Source organism: Siphateles boraxobius, unplaced genomic scaffold (genome assembly GCF_051911475.1).
Source record: "Siphateles boraxobius isolate OS27281-9 unplaced genomic scaffold, OSU_SipBor_1 41, whole genome shotgun sequence".
NCBI classification, from domain to species: domain Eukaryota; kingdom Metazoa; phylum Chordata; class Actinopteri; order Cypriniformes; family Leuciscidae; genus Siphateles; species Siphateles boraxobius.
The window spans coordinates 12,716,594-12,724,321 of record NW_027509042.1 but is presented as its reverse complement, the minus strand read 5'-3'; positions in this window follow the sequence as shown (position 1 = coordinate 12,724,321).

Below are 7,728 nucleotides of genomic sequence, written 5' to 3'. Positions count from 1 at the left end.
TCTTTATATTATTAAACTAGAGCCCACAATAAATCCTGTATTTTTCTAACATAAGGCAAGAGTATCACACCAACCTCTGGCTCTTCTTTCCAGCTGAAATAGGTACATTTAAAATAGCAGAAAAACACTCATGCCCTACCGTGACCCCGTCCTGTTATAAAGAGATGAAAGAGAGAGAGAAAGAAACGAGGAAGATGGATTAATTACCACAGTCAGTTTCCACTGTCTGTCCAGGGGAATCTCTATAGGAATGTGGGTCCACCTAGACCCCTGCTGGTCTCTCCATCTGTTCAGCACTGCTCACTCCCTCAAAAGTAGGCATATCAAAAGCTGCATCGTTTCTGATGTGCCTTAATTTCAGGGAGAGTAGAGTGTCAAGGATGTAGGGAGGTTGTCTTCTGGCGTCGAGATCAATCATTTCGGTACCATAAGCCATTGCATCGGTTGCTTTTGCTCATTTATATATTTTTATTTAATGTTTATTCTTTCACAATAGACAGCGTTGTAATGTCTCAAACATTTGTAAAGGCTGGATTCAGTCTGTCGTCAATTTAATTTCACCTTCCACACACAATTCACAGAAGGGATGAGATCAGGAGATCAACTGTACCAGCAAGCCCCATAAGGATGTGCGAATTTTCTTTGTAAAACCGCATCACAAGTAATTTCCAAGTATTTGCAGAATGTCATTTTAGATGGAAACTTGTGGGGACACCATGTTACGAATCTGCAGAATCTGAAAATGAGACATTCGAACTGCAGGTGGCCTCCAAAGATGACTGAACGTGGTGACACTACAAGGTGACATATTTCCAGGTCATTGCTTTGATGAAGTAGATGGGGGAAATGAAGGTGTTGATCCTAACTACAGCAAAAACATATATTTTATGACCGGAAAGTTGTTCTTTAAGCGGCTATACTGTATATTGAATACAGTCGGATTAAAAATTCAAGTCGTATCGGCAAATGTGCACAAGATGTAGAGCTCATAATATAACATCCAATGATGTGTAACGAGCAGACTTTGCTAAAAAAAGGATTTTATGACAGGATCTCTATTTATCTCAAGTTAAAATGTGATGCTAATTTGGAATTAAATAATTCAATGTGAAGAAAACTATTTGCCGTTTGCCCTTGTGAATCCTCTGTGCCTACTTTTTCAGTATGTACATGATTGATGGACCTCAATGTGCCAGCTGAATGAGAATTTGTGATCATTTGAAACAGAAATAGGAACATTTGCACACATGAATGATCAAATTAAAAGGAGACCTCCTTCCTTTTTTTACGTACATACACGGGGAGCTAAATGTTTTTCCACATCATTTTAACCTAAATCAGTAGAATAATGAATTTTACAATCCACTGCCTTTTCCTCTTCCTTCTAACAGTTCCTAGACGTGTGTTATCATTGACTGGCAAGCAGAAATCTCTGGGGATTACAGTACTTTGTTTAATAAATGTAGCATATAATAGAATCACAATCTATATTGAGATGCACAATATGAAGTATACAACATCCAGCAGTTTAATATTCATGATCTTCAAGATGATGGTTTTAAATATTTATAATATTTTGAATATCGTCGAATATCATCAGTATTCAGAGAAGTAAGTCAGCCGAGCCTCAGCAGTAATCACCTGGCTGAGAGGTTTAGGTTATAACTTTATGATAACAGAATAGGTCATTTAGCAGTTCTTTGTAATTCCCTGTGGTCATTATATGCAATATATTAAAAGGAGCTCTAACCGAAGGTGATGTGGGCTTTGGCATAAATGTATTTGAAAAAAAGAGAAAAAATGAACGCAGTTATTGGAGAAGACAGTGAGCAGCTTGAAAAGATTAACAATTTGATGCGGATTCTGTCATCAATAGGACATTGGTAAATGTGTTGTCTTGAATGCAGTGTGACCCAGGTTAACACGGCACCTTTGTTGTCACGTTTTCCGTGAACCTGCGAACTAACGAATGCAGCTGAGACAACACTAATACACAGAGGAGAGGTCGAATGGTATTCTAAAAACAATACCAGTCACTTAAGTAGAGAGTTGACTATGAATTGTGTGCTCAGAATATCAGGCCTAATTATAATGCAAGCAGCAATTCGTGTTTTGAAAAAAAGAATTACTACTATAGAAGGAGGACAAAAGTACCAAATCAAATCTTATCCCTGGCGCTTGTTTCATATGAGCGAGGTGTGATCACAGAAAGCATGTTGAATATGAAACATTCAAACCTTCATTCAAAGGCCGTCCCAGAGGGCGCATAACTGCCTGTGTCATCTACGAGTATCTTTGAATCGCACTAAGACGCCGAGGTCCCCCTGCAGAGGAAAAAAGAAAACCTGGTTGAAACGCATCAACTGCATTTAAATGAAGCCAAAGTAAGGAAATCAATTCAGGTGGTAAACTGAATTTACCACATGGAAACACCAGCACACATTTAAATTGGCAAGTAAAAATGCAGTGCATCTCCTGAACCGGCTCAGTGAAGATGAAATGGACTCCAACCGACTCTTCAACTATAGCACTATATGGCTATTTACTTATGCTCTGCTTGTGTGTTTGCAGATATTGGGCCCTTACCACAGGGACCCCACTGGAATTGGATAGCATTTCTCCTCACACAAACATGTTCACCTCCATTGCTTCTGCTCCACAGTGGCTTGCGGAAATTGTCAGGAACTACAAATAAAGGCTTGTGCTTATATGGCAAGAGAAGCGGCGGACAAAAACAACATGGGTGGATAAAGAGTTCTCCTGAACGTGAGGTGCGAATCGTCAATGTGCCCACCTTTAAACAGCTTTCAGCATGCCTGGAGGCCTTTTATCTGGCCTGTCTGCCTTGCCCCATCACTTCTCATTATCTTCTGCTGAATATCACAATCTAGCCAATTCCAGACTGAATAAGTTGCATCCAGCTTTCTCATAGGGTTTATTTGCCAACCACAGGAGCAAGATGGGAAGAGCCTAGATATTGCTGGTCATTTCCTGAACTACTCACAGCTCTCAGATGTATTTTATTTCCTGTTTTAATGAGCCCCTTGTCAACTACCGCTAAAAATGCTTGCAATGTGAGCTCTGGCTTGGTCACTGTGTGTATCTCTGTATAAAGTGAAAAGCGAATTACTAATCAAAGATATGATCTTGCATTTCAGCATTTTTTTTTTCATCTTTGGACCAATAAGGCCTTATCGATCTGAATTAGGTATTCTGAAATGATCAGGCCGCACAAAAGACCTCTGAAAGTATACTAAAAGACTGCTGGAGGGCAGTCCTTCTTGTCTTTGAATGTGAGAAGGTCACCACATTCATATGAATATATTGATCTTTGCTAAATGTGGGACATGGCCTCTTTAAATAGCTTCCTCCTCCCTATTCACAGAGTGCCAAAGTTGGTAGAAACGTACAGTAAGACGGTGAATATTCGTTCAAATGCGGTCACTCACATTAGTGACATTTCCAACCATAGCTATCTCACGATAAATGTAAAGTGATTTTTTATTAATTCGTACTATGTGAATCATACAAAAACGTACAATTATTAGAAAAAAATAGTAAGCATGAAGGTCCACCCCACCCCCCAAACGTAAACAGATTACAAAACTGTGTGAATGAGATCATATGAATTCATAGGAATTAACGTTAGCCACCAATTCGCTAAAATGTAATAGTTACGAATTGCCATGAGATTGTGTTGAAATTTCTGTGAAATTTTGTAGCCAAAAAATTAATGTTTCCGGGGGAACCAAATAACTGACAAACCCGGCTGGGACGTGCTTACAGCTCAAAATTCTGCCAGAGCCCGTTTACGGAGAGCCTGTTCACTCCCTATTAAGCCCTATTGTACCGAATTTGGGTTGTAGTTCCACCAGAGTTCCACTGGGGGGCGTTTGGCCTGAGTGCTAAATGAATGGGAGTCAATGGAGCTAGACAGCTAAATTTGTCTCTTTCACACGATTGTCATTGAGAAATCTCAGATTTGATTGTAGATTTTGCAAGTTCAACATGGTTATAGGTCGAAAGTTGAATAAACGAGTACTTAAGTCCTTTCGATTTCTTACAGGTTGAGTTGTTGTTGCCCATTACACGCTAGCATTCTGCTAATGAACGCTGATTGGTAAGTGAAGGACTGATTACGACCAGAGATACCGCTTGATGGCATCGTGTATTTTCGCCGTGGTCTTTTAAAACAACAACACAAAAACTCTTCTAGCACGTGTATTTACCTGTGTCAGCGGTGTTGTCGATGCCTCGAGAGAAAAGAAAGTGCAGAGTGCGAAAGCACCAAATGGCGCTTTTCCACTGCATGGTACGGCTCGGTACGGCTCAGTAAGGTTCGGCTCGGCACGGCACGGTTCGGCTCGCTTCGCGTTTCCACTGCGTGGTACGACTCGGCGCGGCACGGCTGTGTCTTTCCTCACACAGGCTATATTCCTGAACCAATCCCCCGGGCGCACTTGCGCGAGGATATGTTTGATAGTTAACATTTTGAACGGCCGTCTCATGAGAGCTTTGTTCAAATGTCTCAAATCTAGAATGGATCCGAGACCGCCGTCTTTGTTCGGAATCAGAAAATAGCGGCTGTAAAAACCCATGTTTTTTAGCGAGGGGGGGACTAATTCTATCGCCCCTTTTGCTAATAGATTCTGTACTTCGGTGCGAAGCATGTGACCCATGTTGCTTCTCACCGAAGTCTCGAGAACCGCCTGAAATTTCGGGGAAATTAACTTAATTACTCGGGAGTAACCTCGCTTTATAGTCTTTATGACCCAACTCGACACATCGGGGATAGCTTGCCAGGCTAGAACCCGTGTGGCTAGGGCTTGACACACTGATTGGGGCTGGTCGCCTAACTTAGGGGGACCTGATACCCTTATATTGTGATTTGTGCACACATTGAGTATTGGACTGACTGTACAAGCATTTGCGTGTGGCGAAGTCAGTGTTACAATGGGGGAGGGGCCGCCTAGTGCAGGGGGAGCGTGAACCCATATATTGTGATTTGTGCACACATTGAATGTTGGACTGACTGCACAAGCATTTGCGTGTGGGGAAGTCAGTGTTACAACAGGGGAGGGGCCGCCTAGTGAAGGGGGACCGTGAACCCATATATTGTGATTTGTGCACACATTGAGTATTGGACTGACTGTACAAGCATTTGCGTGTGGGGGAGTCAGTGTTACAACGGGGGAGGGGCCGCCTGATGAAGGGGGACCGTGAACCCATGTGTTGTGCTTGTGAAACTGATAGCTAACATTTTGAACGGCCGTCTCATGAGAGCTTTGTTCAAATGTCTCAGATCTAGAGTGGGTCTGAGGTCGCCGTAATTTTTCGGAATTAGAAAATAGCTGCTGTAAAAACCCGTATGTTTTAGCACAGGGGGGACTAATTCTATCGCCCCTTATGCTAATGAATTCTGTACATTGGTGCGAAGCATGTGACCCACGTTGCTTCTCACCGAAGTCTCGAGAACCGCCTGAAAGTTTGGGGGTCTGCGAGCGAATTGGAGCGAGTAGCGTCGCTTTATAGTGTTTATAACCCAACTCAACACATCAGGGATAGCTTGCCAGGCTATAACCCGTGTGGTTAGGGCTTGACACACTGATTGGGACGGGCTGCCTAACATAGGGGGACCTGATACCCTTATATTGTGATTTTTGCACACATTGAGTGTTGGACTGACTGTACAAGCATTTGCGTGTGGGGAAGTCAGTGTTACAACAGGGGAGGGGCCGCCTAGTGAAGGGGGACCGTGAACCCATATATTGTGATTTGTGCACACATTGAATGTTGAACTGACTGTACAAGCATTTGCGTGTGGGGAAGTCAGTGTTACAACAGTGAAGGGGCCGCCTAGTGAAGGGGGACCGTGAACGCCTAGTGAAGGGGGACCTTGAACCCATGTGTTGTGCTTGTGTGCTTTATTTGGGTCGCCGTGAAAACGGCGTTTGTTTGCAAAGACGCGCTCACTGCTGCGGGCCTGTTTACAATAATAAAATCCCCAGCCGCCTCAACTGAAAAGGAGACTGAGGGAAGTTTTGCTGGCTTGTTTGTGGGTGGTCAGGCAAGCGCGGGACAAGCGCCCTCTCTTCCCTTTGCGTGCTAGGACAATTTCGGCAGGAAGCCCTCGGCTAGCGTTGGGTATCAGCCGCAGGGCGGGGCTGAGAGGCCTGTTTCGCCGGCTTTGCTGGCCGGCGCCAGCTAGCACGGTTACTTCCACTCGAGCTCGAGGTCCGCGACGGCCTGTGTTAGGATCCGAAGCATCTCAGGGTCGGAGTTAGTCCTGCCTCGCTGGGTCCGCGAAGGAGACGAGGCCCGCCACGTGGGGCGCTGATCTCCCTCGAACAGGACCGGGAGATGACTGAGCTGGAGAGAGTTTAGCACGCGGGGACGTGGCCGGCATGCGTTCACAAACGTCCGTGCTCTCTGGATGCCGTTGGCTGTGGCGCTTCTTCTTCCTCGGCTGTAAGTAAGGCCGGAGAAGGAAGCACGGGTTGACGCGGCGCTGCCGTCTCGAGAGAGAGCTAGCCGAGTTCGCAGCACGGAGATAGGCATGCACTCGCATGCCGCACATCCGCCGACAGAGAGTGCATTCTCTGCATGGTAGAGTCCCAGGCATGAAATGCAGCTCGCGTGTTCGTAGGCCTCGCTTAACACGAGGCATATGGAACAACGCTCGTACAGATATAAACACATAATAAACAGATATTGAAAAGGATATTGCCGGATAGCCACAGGAGAGACGGCGTCAGGAGAAAAACGGTTGAGATGTGTAGTCTGCTGAACTGTAGCTCGCTCAGGCTGAAGGCTTGTTCGACGGCGAAGGCTCAATAAATGGTCAGAGACGTGAAGTTTGTCGCTGAAGGAGTAAAATCTGCTATAATGGCGAATTCGGGGACTATTATAGACTGAGGTCACGCCCCCTTGGCAGGCTCTGACGTGCGACCAATGAGATCACTCTGCTTCATACACGGCAGAGCCCGCCAAGGGGGCGTGACCTCAGTCTATAATAGTCCCCGAATTCGCCATTATAGCAGATTTTACTCCTTCATCGACAAACTTCACGTCTTTGACCATTTATTGAGCCTTCACTCGTGCCATTGGATGTGCAGTTGCCGCAGCGCAGCCTATGAGCGAGCCAGACGCTCATGTTCTAGCTGTGCAGCTGCAAATGCGCTTTACATAAAGGCTTCAGTAAATCGAGGAAAAGGAGTTTCCCCACTGCGTATAGCTACGCAATACGAAGTGACCTTTCGAAAGGGAACTGGAAGCGACCAATACAAACCAGCACAGATTCGGCTACATAATAAGGATATTAAATTATTATTCTTTTTTTTATTATTATTATTCATCTTGTTGTGTTTCTGGGTGCTAGAATCACCTACAGGATCCAATTTGAAATTTTATCGCATAATGTTTTCTAGATTATTGTGATTATTTGTGAATCATCTATGATTGTATACATTGTTGTGATTGATTGTGGTAGACTTTTTGAAGAACCAGGTAAGAAAGAATAATCAAATACATAGTTAATTAATATAATTTTAATACATAAAAAATAATTTTATTTCTAGAAAATATTCACATCATTACAATTGCACTGTAATGTCACTCTTTACATTATCGTCTACTGGTCTTGGCGCTGGGCAGGACCGCGCATTGTAACGTATTGCCACAAGTCAAGACCATTCATAGTTATAGGCATCTAAAGATTGATATGCCCTC